This window comes from Onychomys torridus, chromosome 6, assembly GCF_903995425.1.
Source record: "Onychomys torridus chromosome 6, mOncTor1.1, whole genome shotgun sequence".
Lineage (NCBI taxonomy): Eukaryota > Metazoa > Chordata > Mammalia > Rodentia > Cricetidae > Onychomys > Onychomys torridus.
In genome coordinates, this window is record NC_050448.1 from 134,162,629 (window position 1) to 134,175,923 (window position 13,295).

Here is a 13,295-nt window from a genome sequence, read left to right on the forward strand (position 1 = left end):
GCCTCTCCCTCTGTATAAAGCACTACTTCTTTTCTTTGCTGTGCTGAGCCCACTCATCCTTCAGACTTCAGTTTAAGATCACTTCTTCAGGGAAGCCTTTGTTTGCTAGAGCAAATTTCAGTAGAAACTTCTGGACACATGTCATGTCTAGAGCCCTGCAAGTCTGATTCTAATAGTTAAAATGTGTTTTCATCTCTAAATTCTAAGTGAGTAGGACAGCACTATTTCTCTTTCCACATTACCTTGTACTGTTAGGGCTTTCAAGAGGGATCAGTGTGGTCATCTGAACTACACCAAGTATAAACATTTACTGAACACCTAAATTTTAAATACTGTGTTCTGTTCAGTGTGGACAATACAACAGAGAACAAAGTATTGACAGGAAACTTTATCCATTCATCCAACAATTGCTAAATGAATGAATGGATGGATGGATAAGTGAAGCTGAGTGATACCTGCCCTTCAACATCATGTAAGAACAAGTGCTAACTTGGCTTTGCCTCATTAGGCTGTCCGTAGGACTCTACAAGCCATCAGTCAGTTGCTAATGACAACCCACAGATTGCTCAGTGCACACGTGAGTTGATCATAGATATATGGGCTGCTGCTATGTTCTAGTAACAAAGACATATATATATATATATATATATGTATGTATATATATATATATGTATGTATATATATACATGTATATGTATGTATGTATGTATGTATATATATACATGTATATGTATGTATGTATATATATACATATATATATGTATATTTGTTATATATTACACACACCCATATATATATATATATATATATATATATATATATATATATAATTTGTAATCCTTTTGTAACAAGCTAGTCTTTTCTCCATCTGTGAGCAGAATGTTATATTTTTCTAAAGCTTTTACTTAGCACAAGCAATCTAGTAAGAGTTTGCTAAAAATTCTTATGGATATCATATGAAAAATGCTGCTGTTGCTCATATTTCTTCTTGTAGCATATACTTTGGTCTACTTTGTCCTTTCATATGGAATCGTGAATAGACACTTGGACAGGTTACTTCTTTATCAGTCTTATATTTCTGCTTGTGACACTGTGTTGGATAAATGCCAAGTTATCTCTATAGCTCCCTTGTTGCTCGTCAATCACATCAAAGACACTTTTTTTTATTACATGAAAATGAAATTAGAGCTTATGCTGTGGGAAGGCATCTAGTCTCATTCCTCTGTCCCACCTCCGGCTCTTGTTGAGTTCCTTGTGTGTACTCCCCAACCCTTGCCTTTGATTCTGTCAATTTCCTGACCACCATGCTCTCTCTTCTCCACACACTTGAAATACAACTCGTCTTTCAAGGGCTACAAAGTCCTGTACTTTGAAAAATGTGCAGTATTTGCTTTCCTCATAATTCACCCTGTGAACACACCAATTCCAAGTATCCCAGCACCTACTGTGGTCAGTGAGCAGCCCATACAGTCAGGAAGTGAAATGATTAGGTGGTCATATGACCTTTTCTTAAGATGCCTGTCTCTCCAGGAACCAAACTTTACCTGAGGGCTAGGGCATACTTCATACTCTGTAAGTCCCTCAGGATGGAGACAGTGTCTGGTTCATGGCAGGATTAAAAAACAAAACAAAATAACAACAACTGATTAATAGAGACTATTTTCAGTCACAAAAATCACCCCACAACAAGCAAAAGGATAACATGTCCCCTGGGTTTTCTGTGTTCTGCTGACCTCAGCTAGGCAGATGTGAAGATTGCCACTTGTCACTGTTGACAATCATATACATTATTATGCTGAAAGTGAGTATGCAGAGAGTTCTAACCCAGGGTAACCTTATGACAAGTACATGCTTATGTTTTGTTAGCTGTAAATATTTTCTTAAATTATAATTCTGTCTTATTAACATTATATAAAAATGTGCACCTGGGATGGGGAAGAGCAGCAGCTACCCACAAAGCCAGTGGTGATCTCAGCTGTGAAGGCAGATGGGGCCATTACCATGAGGATGAAATGATTTCTTCAGAGTTAAAAAACTGAAAGGGTCAAGTTAACAGTGTGGCTGTTTAAGAGAGTCTGGAGGAAGTCACAGTCCCTTCCTCACTTCTGCAACAAATGTTGTGTCCCAGTTGTGCAGCAAATCACCAGGAAAGGGGAGCTATTTCCTGGTAACCCTTCCTGTGTTTGGCAGAGTCTGATGTGCGACACAGTGGTGAATAGGAGGGCTTTCCTGACACTGTGGAACCTAGATTTTAAAGTTTTGTTAATCATGGAGCATAACTATCAGTTACGTTATTTGTGCATTTGTCAATTTACATACTTTTCTATAAATTCTGCATAATTTCTGTACCTCTATTTTTATACATAGGCCAACTCTGTTGGTGAGCCTCAGATATTCTGCACAGCTCAGGAGCCTTTTCTAGAGTCCTGAATCTGTACTTCAGCTTTGGGCTATTTCCCCTCCCCTTCTCCCCTGTGTGTTTCAAAGGTGCTCAAACTCCATGCCTCCAGAACTGTTTTATTTCCAGTTCACTTTCCTCTCTAGCTGTGTTCCTCTTACCTTTTATCCAGACTACAGCCAAAGCCACACACTAACCTTCCCCATCTCCTCATGTTCTGAAATCTACCTCTTTCCCTTCATTTCTTCCATTTTCACTTTGATTCTGGAAGCACAATATTTCTTTAACTGTGACTTTCACATATTAATGGATTTTTGTCTGTTCCTACTGAAATTATAGCTCCCATCACAACTTGAGACACCTATAGTGAGTTAGTAGTGAACAGTTATTGGTAAGTTATCTTTCATATCAGAGTACTTTTTAATGTGCAGATGTGAACATTAGAGTCTTGCCCTTTGAGACAGGCTGCCATGCATGGCTGAATGTTAGGTTCTTTCGTGGTATTAAGGACACTGCTGGCCTGCCTGCAATTCTTTCCCCTTTCTCCCTTTATTCTGCAAAAGAGTGGCTATCTGGCCCAACCATCACACAGTCATCCCAGCTGTCTCACATTCTAACTTCTATGCCTTCCCTAGGCTGCCTCTCATCCTTTCTACTTTCAAGGCTTTATTTTCTCTGAATTTTTCATGTCTTTCCCAGTAGAAGCCAGTTTTCAGCTCTCCTATCTTATTTTTTGGTCTGGCTTTCTGTTAGTTCCTTTGCTCATTTGCATGCATCTTATTAGGCTTGGATTTCTAACAAACCGTGTTTAATTAATCTTTGGAAGCCCAGTTCTTACAGAATATCTGCATAAACAAACATAGGTCAAATGTGTGCTGCATGGTTAAACAGCAAGCTGACTCAAGGCGCCAGAGGGATTTGTCTACCATTGCTCCCCAAATCCCACTCAAATGACAAAATCAAAACTAAACTGAAAGATATGAAGGGGAAAATGCTGCTTCTCATGAGCAGGAAATGCAAGAGACTAGAAATTGAGGAGAATTTGTAAAAGCAATAAAGTAAGTAAATTTGATTTCCTTAAACATTTCAGCATCATGCACTTGTGACTTCATAAACCAAATGGACTCTCTGGGAAACCAGAGTTCTTTGATTCCCCTAATGAACTCCAAAAGTCTATGAGGATTACTACTTCTGCTGAGAGGGAAAAGTCCTAGTGTCTATTAACATAAAAAGCACATGCCCTCCTTATCTGTCCAGTTCAGCAACAGGAAAGCAATACAGTGATATGCTAGGCATGATGAGTGAAAGTGAGATATTTTAATGTAACTTTCATTAATTTCTCTCATGATGTGGTGGGCTATCCACAGGCATGCTGGAGAGCTGGCTGTAAGGAAGCTCTAGGGAGATAACTTGACACAAATTTGGTAGACTGTCATTGTATGTTCTGCAATAATTTCTGCAGATGCTTGGTGGGAGTTATTTGATTTAGAGTTCAAACTCCATGGGATCTTCTGGCAATACCTTCACAACCGATTTAGATACTGATCCCTTCTCCTCTCTACTGTTCTGGTCCCACAGGCATTCTTGTCTTTGCCTAGATATGGCAGTGATTTTCTTACTAGCTTTCTTGATTCTACCTTGAAAATTTTCTCCCTGAAAGCCTTTTTGTTCATGCTTAATATAGTAGTCCAGTTGATCACAGTAACACTGTGTAACATAAGGCAATCCATATGTCAAGAGGAAAAAGACTTAATGAGAACCCAGCAAAGCTTTATTGACTCAGTTTCCAAAGGGCCAGGGGTTCTCCTTTGCCAACTACTAACTCATTTCCACCTACTCTTCCCACTCTACTCTGTCCTTCTGATCTTGAATCCTTTAGCTTTTCTGTTGTATTAGAGATATGCACTACTTTCCAGCATGGAGCACCTTTCTGCTACATAGCCACATGGCTTTTTTCTTCATCAACTCCAGGGCTTTACTAAAACATCACCTTCTGTGCGCATATTACATGTCTTTCTCCTTGTTACTTTTCCTTTATATTTCTTTTTATCATTTTCAGTGTCTTTTAGTTTTTTTTCTTTATTATTATGTGTTTTAAATTTTATACTTCAGCCATGGGTTCCCCTGTCCTCCCCCCTCCCGCACTCACCCCCACCTTCCCTCCAGCCCCTCCCCTTCATTCCCATGTCCTCCAGGATCAAGGCACCCCTGGGGATTCATTTAAACCTGGTGGATTCAGTACAGGCAGGTCCTGTCCCCTCCTTCCAGACTGAGCAAAGTGTCCCTGTGTAAGCCCAAGGTTTCAAACAGCCAGGTCATGCACTAAGGACAGATCCTGGTCCCACAGACTCAGTGCCTCAAGGGCATTTGCTCAGCTATGTTCGTATCAGCTTTGTTTGTAATAGCCAGAACCTGGAAACAACCTAGATGCCCTTCAACTGAAGAATGGATAAAGAAAATATGGTACATATACACAATGGAGTACTACTCAGTAGAGAAAAACAATGACATCATGAGGTTCGCAGGCAAATGGATGGATCTAGAAAAAATCATCCTGAGTAAGGTAACCCAGACTCAGAAGGACAAACACGGTATGTACTCACTCATAGGAGGATACTAGATGTAAAACAAAGATGACTAGACTGCTACACAACTCCAGGGAGGCTACCTAGAAAACGGGACCCTAGGAAAGACCCAAGGATCACCCAATGACAGAGAAATGGATGAGGTCTACATGAACAACCTGGACGACACTGGGAGTAATGAAGGGCAAGATTTGAGGGAAAGAAAGCTTAGGGGAGCAGGAGATCCCAGCTGGATCAAGAACAGAAAGGGAGAATGAGGAATAACAGACCATGATAAATGAAGACCACATGAGAACAGGAATAGTCAGAGTGCTGGATAGGTCCCCAGAAATCCACAATGATATATCCTCTATAGTCTGCTGGCAATGATCGAGAGAAAGCCTGATCTGACCTAGTCTGGTGATCAGATGACTAAACACCCTAACAGTCGTCTTGGAACTCTCATCCAATAACTGATGGAAGTGGATGCAGAGATCCTCAGCCAGGCCCCAGGTGGAGCTCCAGGTGTCCCACTGTCGAGAAAGAGGGGGGTCTGCAAGAGCGTGAATTGTTGAATCCAAGATTGCAAAAAACACAGGGACAAATAGCCAAACGAATGGAAGCACAGGAATTTTGAACCAAAGGCTGTGGAACCCCTAGCTGGATCAGGCCCTCTGGATTAGTGAGACAATTGAATAGCTTGATCTGTTTGGGAGGCACTCAGTCTTTTAGTTTTGATTTATTGTGAAGTCTGAAGTCAAGTGACTTTTCTATATTTTATGCACTAAATTTAGATATTACCATTTTGGCATGTAAGTCCAGAAGGTGTAAGTCTGAATCAGATTTTAAATATACTGGTTATTTTCTGGTTAATTCACAACCCTACATATAACCTAACATATCTGGCTCCACTCCAGGACTACATAATATGTCCATTTTTCTCTGAAATGTCTTGATTGTGGACTCAAACTCATATTTAACACAGTTTACTTCAGTTCCTTCAAGACTTTTTAATTTCCCTGGTTGAAAATGTTGCCAGAATCACTTGTTCTTTATTAAATTGAAAGAACATGCCCCCTCATTATAAAGGTAGATTGATCCCATTCATAGTGGCCAGTCATGGAACTGCAGTAGTGAGAAATGCCAGCAGGGAAAAGCTCCTTTCTTAGCAAACCCAGGTAAGGTGACCTATTTTATTGCTGTTTGAAAGCACAAAAACAAGTTTCTTTATTTGCATGCTTGATAGTGGTAACTATGAATCAATAGATGTTGCATTGGAGACACTGGTGATCCCCATTAGATCCTCTTATGAAAGGAGTATCTGCTATTTTCATGGGAAAAATGTTTTTTAACTGAACCGTTCATCTTTGATTTCTTTAAAATTCAGAGTTAGTTGGTGTCTTAAGGTTTTTATTCCTGTGATAAATCACCATGACCACATGCAACTTGGGGAGAAGTGATTTATTTTTATAGTCCATCACTGAAACAAGTCAGGGCACAAATTCAAGCAGGAACCTGGAAGCAGGAGCTGATGCAGAGGCCATGGAGGAATGCTGTTTACTGGTTTGTTCCCCAAGGCTTGCTCAGTGGACTTTCTTGTAGTACTCAGGACCACCAGTCCAGGGGTGACCTCATATATAGTGAGCTCGGTCTTCTCATATCAATAGTCAATCAAGAAGACACACTAAAGTCTTACCTACAGGCAAATCTAGTGGGGACATTTTATCAATTGAGTTTTCCACTTTCAAAAAGGGTCTCTCTTGTGTCAAGTTGGTTCCCCTATAATAAAAGTAAATAAAGTACTTTCTTACTTCAAGAATAAAGAACCAGGGCACAGTCAACAATCAGGTCAAAGCAAACCCAAAGCCCGGCTGTATAAAGCTCAACATCAGACTGCTGGGACTCATGATTCTGGGCTCCAAAGGGCTTGCCACAGTACAGCACATTTTGTAGGCTCAGGCCAGCTCTATTCCATAACTGCTGCTGTTCTTGGTGGTAGACCCCAGGGTACTGACATTTCCAGATTGCCTGAGTCTCCTGATACAACTGGCCTGGCTGTACTTTTACCAATTGCCTCTCAGGATCTCTTAAGGTACTCCGACCCTACCACATGGTGCCAGGCTTCAGCTTCTTTCCATGACTCCTTAAATTCTGAGTCTTCTGCTGCAACTGAGGTTGCACTTTCACCCATGATCTCTTCCAGCGTTTCCCTAAGGACTTCAGCTCTGCCTCATGGTGTCAAGCTTTAGCTGCTCTCCATAACTCCTTCAAGCCTTCAAAACTATTACTATCTGGGTGATTCTTACACTAGCAAGTTTACCTGCCAGCATGAGATACAGCTTCAGACCTCTCTACCCCAGCTCATCTGTGAGGACCCTGAGGAAATATTCTAAGATTTATGATCCTCAGTGATGCTGGTCTTTACTTAACCACTTCTAATTTCTGAGTTCTAGCTAACAATCAGCATCAATTGTCTCAGTTAGGCAAAGGATTCATTTCAGTGGTGGTGTTGGTCTCTTGTTAATCATGGCTGACTCTTCATCTCCAGCTGACTAGAACCACAAAGTCTTCTTTTTTCTTAAACAGCAAACATGGTTCTTTACTTTAAAGTCAAATGTTAAAAGTACTTTAGTAAATGGAGAGAGGCTTCAGGGAACCACAGAGCCCCTTTTTTTTTTTTTAATCAGCCCCATCAGGCAGGGTAGAGCCTGGAGAGCCAAGGGAGGGGCAGGGAGTAGGTGGGTGAAAGTGGGAATGGGACGTTTTCTTTTTTTTTAATTAGAAATTTTTTTACTCATTTTACATACCAATCACAGATTCCTCCCCCCCCCAACTCCATTCTCTTATACAAGAAGGTAAGGTCTCCCATGGGGAGTCAGTAAAGCCTGGTACATTCAGTAGAGGCCACAAAGTTTTAATTAAAAATATCAGATACATGACCCTGATAGGATCTTCACATCCCTCTGAAACGTCACAATTCAGGCTCCTAGTGTCTGCTTTCTTCTCATCTTTCTTATCTCCCAGGGTCCCCCAGAACTGCCCACTGTGCACTGAGCAGCTGATGGCTTTTCTAGTTCAGTGTTCATGTGCCCCCACAATGGGCAGTTTCTCAATTGAGGTTTCCTCTTCCAAAAACTCTATCTTATGTAAAGTTGACACAAAACTAGCCAGCACAGCAGGAATGGCCACAGTTTTGTATTATGAAGCTTCTTACATAATCAGTTTGGAAGACTGTCTAATATTGCTCATGGGGCTTGATTCCTCAAAAGACAGCTCGTCATAAAATACTTTTTCAGATAAATGGAAGTTTTTTTTGCACTTCCATTACTGTCTAGCTTGAATCAAACACTTCCTGCATAAATAAAGGCATAATTCTGATGATTAGAATGGACTTAACTGTTTGCTTTTAAAAGCAAAGGATTCATTCCAAGTGCCAAAAGGGCCCAGATATTCTGCTAGGCCAGGGAGAACTTTCTGGAGAAAATGTTGCTAAAAATCTAGTCATCAAGGATTTCTACTGTTCTCAGGACAGGACTAACCATCTTCTTATTAAGCTATTGGTTTTCCAGTAGGAGCTCACTCTTTTATATCTACTTTGGAAATCTTGAGTTTACTACATTTCTTTTTGACGGGTCTGTGTTGAATGCCACATACATTATATAGGGCATCTTGGAGAGAATGAGAGGCTGGCAAAATGAGGGATTTTCAAATTTTCTTCTTATTATTGTTTTATTGGCATTGACATTTCTTCATGCCATGGTGACACCAAATACCAGTAAGACAAGTGCAAAAGTCACGGTGCCCCCAGAGTCCCAGCACCAGCAAGTCAGCACAGCAGGTCGATACTGCTCCCAACACTCTCAGCTTCAGGCTCTCACTGTTCCTCACCTGTTCTGTTCTGTTTGGTGTTAGCCACTTCCTGGAGCTGTCACTCATGTGTCCTCTCCTCCTCTTTTGCTTCTCCAGGGCATAATTAGCAACTTTTTATTCTAAATTTTTCTGTGAAATAATTGATACAGTTTGTGCCCCTGGCACTCCTGATTGAGACAGACAAGGATGTGCTTGCAGTAACAGTCAAAGTGAGTTTCAGTTCTCAAGTTTTCTTGTTAGGTTAATAACTTCTGGCAATGTCCCTGATGTGAATGTGATTCAAAGTCTTAGTAGTTCTCCACATGCAGGGAAATGGAGGCATTACTAACCAGGATGCTTCAAGTTTCAATTGCCGCAAGGTAGAATGGCTTGTTATATAATGACTCATTTTTATTTTGTTCTTTTAAAATAATCTTTATTAAAAGAACAATTGGCAAAATTTGATTAGATGTAGGAAACATGTTGTAATTACATATGGAGGAACTGAATAGGTATGTGAAAGCTGCTTGCCTCGGGTGAGCATGTATCTTATGTAATTAAAAGTGAGCAAAATTAGGGAAGTGGATGTATTTACTGTCATGATTTTAATGAAATTAGTTTAATATTACAGTCAATTTCAATTAAATATAAATACATTAAGAAAAGTACTAAACAATTTCAAATTTCTGTGAGAATATATTCATTGTATACTCTACCTGAGCACATAGTCTGCAAACCATTGTTCTTTTCAGTTATATGGACCAGGTATCCCCAACCTAAGAATTTTCATTTATTTTTAAAATGCTCATTTTTAAATTTTATAAAATCAAGAGAGAAAACCAAACAGAAGCAAAGTTTATTTGAATCTCTAGATGAAAATCTCTTTCTTACTTTAACTCTCGGCCTCACTAGGGATTTGCATGGTAGTTTATAGAATATTTTCTTTACATTTTTCTATAAAGAAGTTTTACAGAATGTTAATTCCTTAATATATCCATGAGCAGTTTATTTTATGAACTGTTTTAAAAATACTTTCTGATATTTTTTGAAACACTAGTCAAACATTGTTAATTTTTGGATGAATTCACGAAGATGATAAATTCAATCCACCTTCGCATTGTTGGCAAAACATTAAGTCTTGGTCTTTCCTATGTAGATAATATGTTTCTCTTGCTCTTGACACATTGTTGCTGCTTTCACTTAACTGTTTATAAAATTATATTTAATCCAGAATTTTAGTATCAACTGTTTAGCAGGTTTTTGTTAGCAAGTGGCACATCACACATAATTTTAAAGAGTTGCATGTATTCCCACTGTGATTCTTCCAGAAAGATCTAAATGTTGGAGAATGTATATTGGATATTTCTAAGCAGGGAGAAAGGAAGCATGTTTTTAAGGAAATTAAATATATATTTAAAAACCATTCCTTGTCAGGGTACTTTTCATGAAATGCATAAAATAATTAACTAAGTAGCTTGCATTTCTTAAACATGCACAATTTCTTGCTTACATTCACATTTAACAAATTCCAGCAAGAGAGAACATAAGTAGATTAGAGGATAATTTTAAAGAAATAAGGACTGGAAATTACCCTAAATTAATGAATAAAAATAACCCACAAAGTAGACAGAGTAATGTATGCAATTAGAGCTATGAACACAAGTTTAAAAAAACCTGGAATGGTATTGAAATGAATAGATTATATGATAATTTTTACATTGGAAATTCTTTCCATAAACCTCCAGTACTAACATATTGGAAGGAAAATTATCTAATTAAATTCAGAGGCATAAATTGTTTAAAAATTGAGGAACAAGAAACCAATTTATATATAGACTGAATGGTTACAGAGAAATTCCTGAAGAATCTGTAGAAAATTTTTCATATTTTAAATAAACAGGTTTAGTAGTTATATACAAGTTAAATTTTGCAGTCAGAAGTTGGAGACTGTTATAACTGTTGTTAAATTGTTGTTATACAATTTATAATTGTATAAAAGGAGACATTTGTAAATACAACCAAAAAGATGATGCGCTGAACAAGAAACTAAACATGTGCAAGTACTTTTAAAACAAAAACCACATGAGTTAGAATAATCTTGAGATGTTGACGTCAGTTGAATATTGATCTGTGGAGCCAACACTCTGTTGAGCAAATGTCAACATCTCTTTTTGAGAAATGTGATGACAGTGTGGAACATTGACATATCAAAAAAATAAAACTATTCATCTAAAGCAGTGCTTCTCAATCTTCCTAATGCTACAACCCTTTAAATACAGTTCCTCATGTTGTGGTGATCCCCAACTACAAAATTATTTTTTGTGCTACTTCATAACTATAATTTTGCTACTGTTATGATTCACAATGTAAATATTTATGTTTTCTAATAATCTCTGTGGTGACCCACAGGTTGAGAACTACTGATCTAGAGTATGATTTATTACACATCATGGAGCTTAAATTGTAGCAATCATAAATCACCTTTCAATAAGTATAATTTCATAAAAATAAACATATCCTAGTGTAGTTGTTTGCATAAAAATGACCCCTAGATTTTCATAGGGAGTGACACTATTAGGAGGTATGGCCTTGTTGGAGTAGGCATGGCCTTTTTGGAGGAAGTGTGTCATAAGAGTTGTACTTTGGGGTTTCAAATGCTCAAGTCAGGCCCAGTGTCTAACTCTCTGACTGCTGCCTGGGATCCAGATATAGAACTTTCAGCTACCACCATGTCTGCCTGTGTTTTGCCATGTGTCATGCCATGAAGATAATGGACTAAACCTCTGAACTGTAAGCCTCAAATTAAATGTTTCCTTTATAAGTGTTGCCATGGTCATGGTGTCTCCATGGCAATAGGAACCCTAAGATACCTGGTCATCTTTGTTGATATTGATTGATATATATCCATGTGAAAAGCTTGCAAAGTCCTTGGTGACTGAAATTTTTCAACACATATATGGAATGCTTATTGCAGATTTTCATATATGAAAACTTGCCCAACCCCCATAAAATGGATGGGAGTGATGCTCTTATTTTAATGGTGAGGAAGATGCAGTTACAAAGTGAGGTGAAGACCTCAATTGTTGTTTGTGTTCTTTCTCCCATGACATTAAGACATACGTGCTAAGGGCAAGCAGGACCATCCCTAGAGCCCTAGCAACTAACTTCAAACCCATCTGTATATACTCCTATCTTCACAACTATTTATTATTTACCACCCTCACCAATACCTGTCTCCACCACACATAGATTCCCTAATGCCAGGATACATGGCTGGAGAGTGAGGTCTCTGATTAAGGATGCTTACTGCTCTTACAGAGGATCCAAGTTCAGTTCTCAGCACCCATTTCAAATGTTTTACAACTGTTTGTAACTACAGCTCCAGAAGATCTTACAGCCTCTTCTGGCACTACACTTAGGTGCATGCACATACACACATAGAAAACTATCTTTAAGAAATAGAGGGGTTGGGGATTTAGCTCAGTGGTAGGGTGCTTGCCTGCACAAGGCCCTGGGTTCGATCCTCAGCTTAAAAAAAAAAGAAAGAAAGAAATAGAGGAAAAATGCATGCCAGTGTCCATTAGACCAGGCCAGTTCTCTCACTTTGTGCTCAAGCATAGTGAACTGGGTAGCATCATGTGACAGACAGAAGCTGTGATATCTGCCTTTCCTAGGTTTTTCTCAGTGTGAATACCCAGAGGATTCTCAGAGCAGTCTGGTTGTCTATGGAGTCACTACTGGGCGATGGTTGACAAGAACAGAAATGGAGACTGGGCTGGTTCTGGAGGGAGCATGGAAGGAGAGGTGAGTATGGCAGTACATGAAAGAGGGAGAAGGAGAGTGCTTGGTTTCTGAGGCATGTGCTGTAGCACATGGCTCGGTGTCTGTAGACCAGGAACCCAGCAGCAACATATGCAGCTGGCACACTGCAAGTCTCCTAGACCAGGACTCCTTTCCATCCAGGACACAAAGACAAGTTACTACCTTGGTTCATATTCCAGTTCCTCCTTCAGGATGGAGATAGCAGTGAAAGGGAAGACATTTTAGGGAGGGCATTTTTATTTAATGACTGATTGAAGCTTTTGATCACAGGCAAATAAAACTGTTTCTGCCATTGAGAAACATCACCAAAAGGCAGCATAATAACTTGCTAGATATGGTTAAAATAAAACAATGAATATTCTTCATATATTATCTTATAGCATGAATGAAAACCCTGCTACCCTTGCACAGGGGTACTGGCTGAAACACATTTTCCAGGTCTTATATATACATTATTCAATCAATTCTCACAAAAGCCCCTTGAGGCAGCGATCACTATAACCCCCATTTTATAGATCAGGAAAATAGGGCTCAGGGAGATTAAGTGACTTTCCACAAATCTGTCAACAAATGAAGGGTTTGAAAAGCTGATTAATTACTCAGAGGCCTTTATTTAACTATAGATACATTAGGTTTTGGAGACTTGACAATATCTAAATTAA

The 13,295-nt window shown here is 39.0% G+C and overlaps 1 protein-coding gene across 12 annotated transcripts in view; it reads right to left on the reverse strand.

Annotated features, from left to right (window-relative positions):
- The window catches only part of Lrrc7 (leucine rich repeat containing 7), a 357,320-nt gene that overhangs the window by 134,287 nt on the left and 209,738 nt on the right, over positions 1–13,295 (reverse strand). The window lies entirely within an intron of this gene.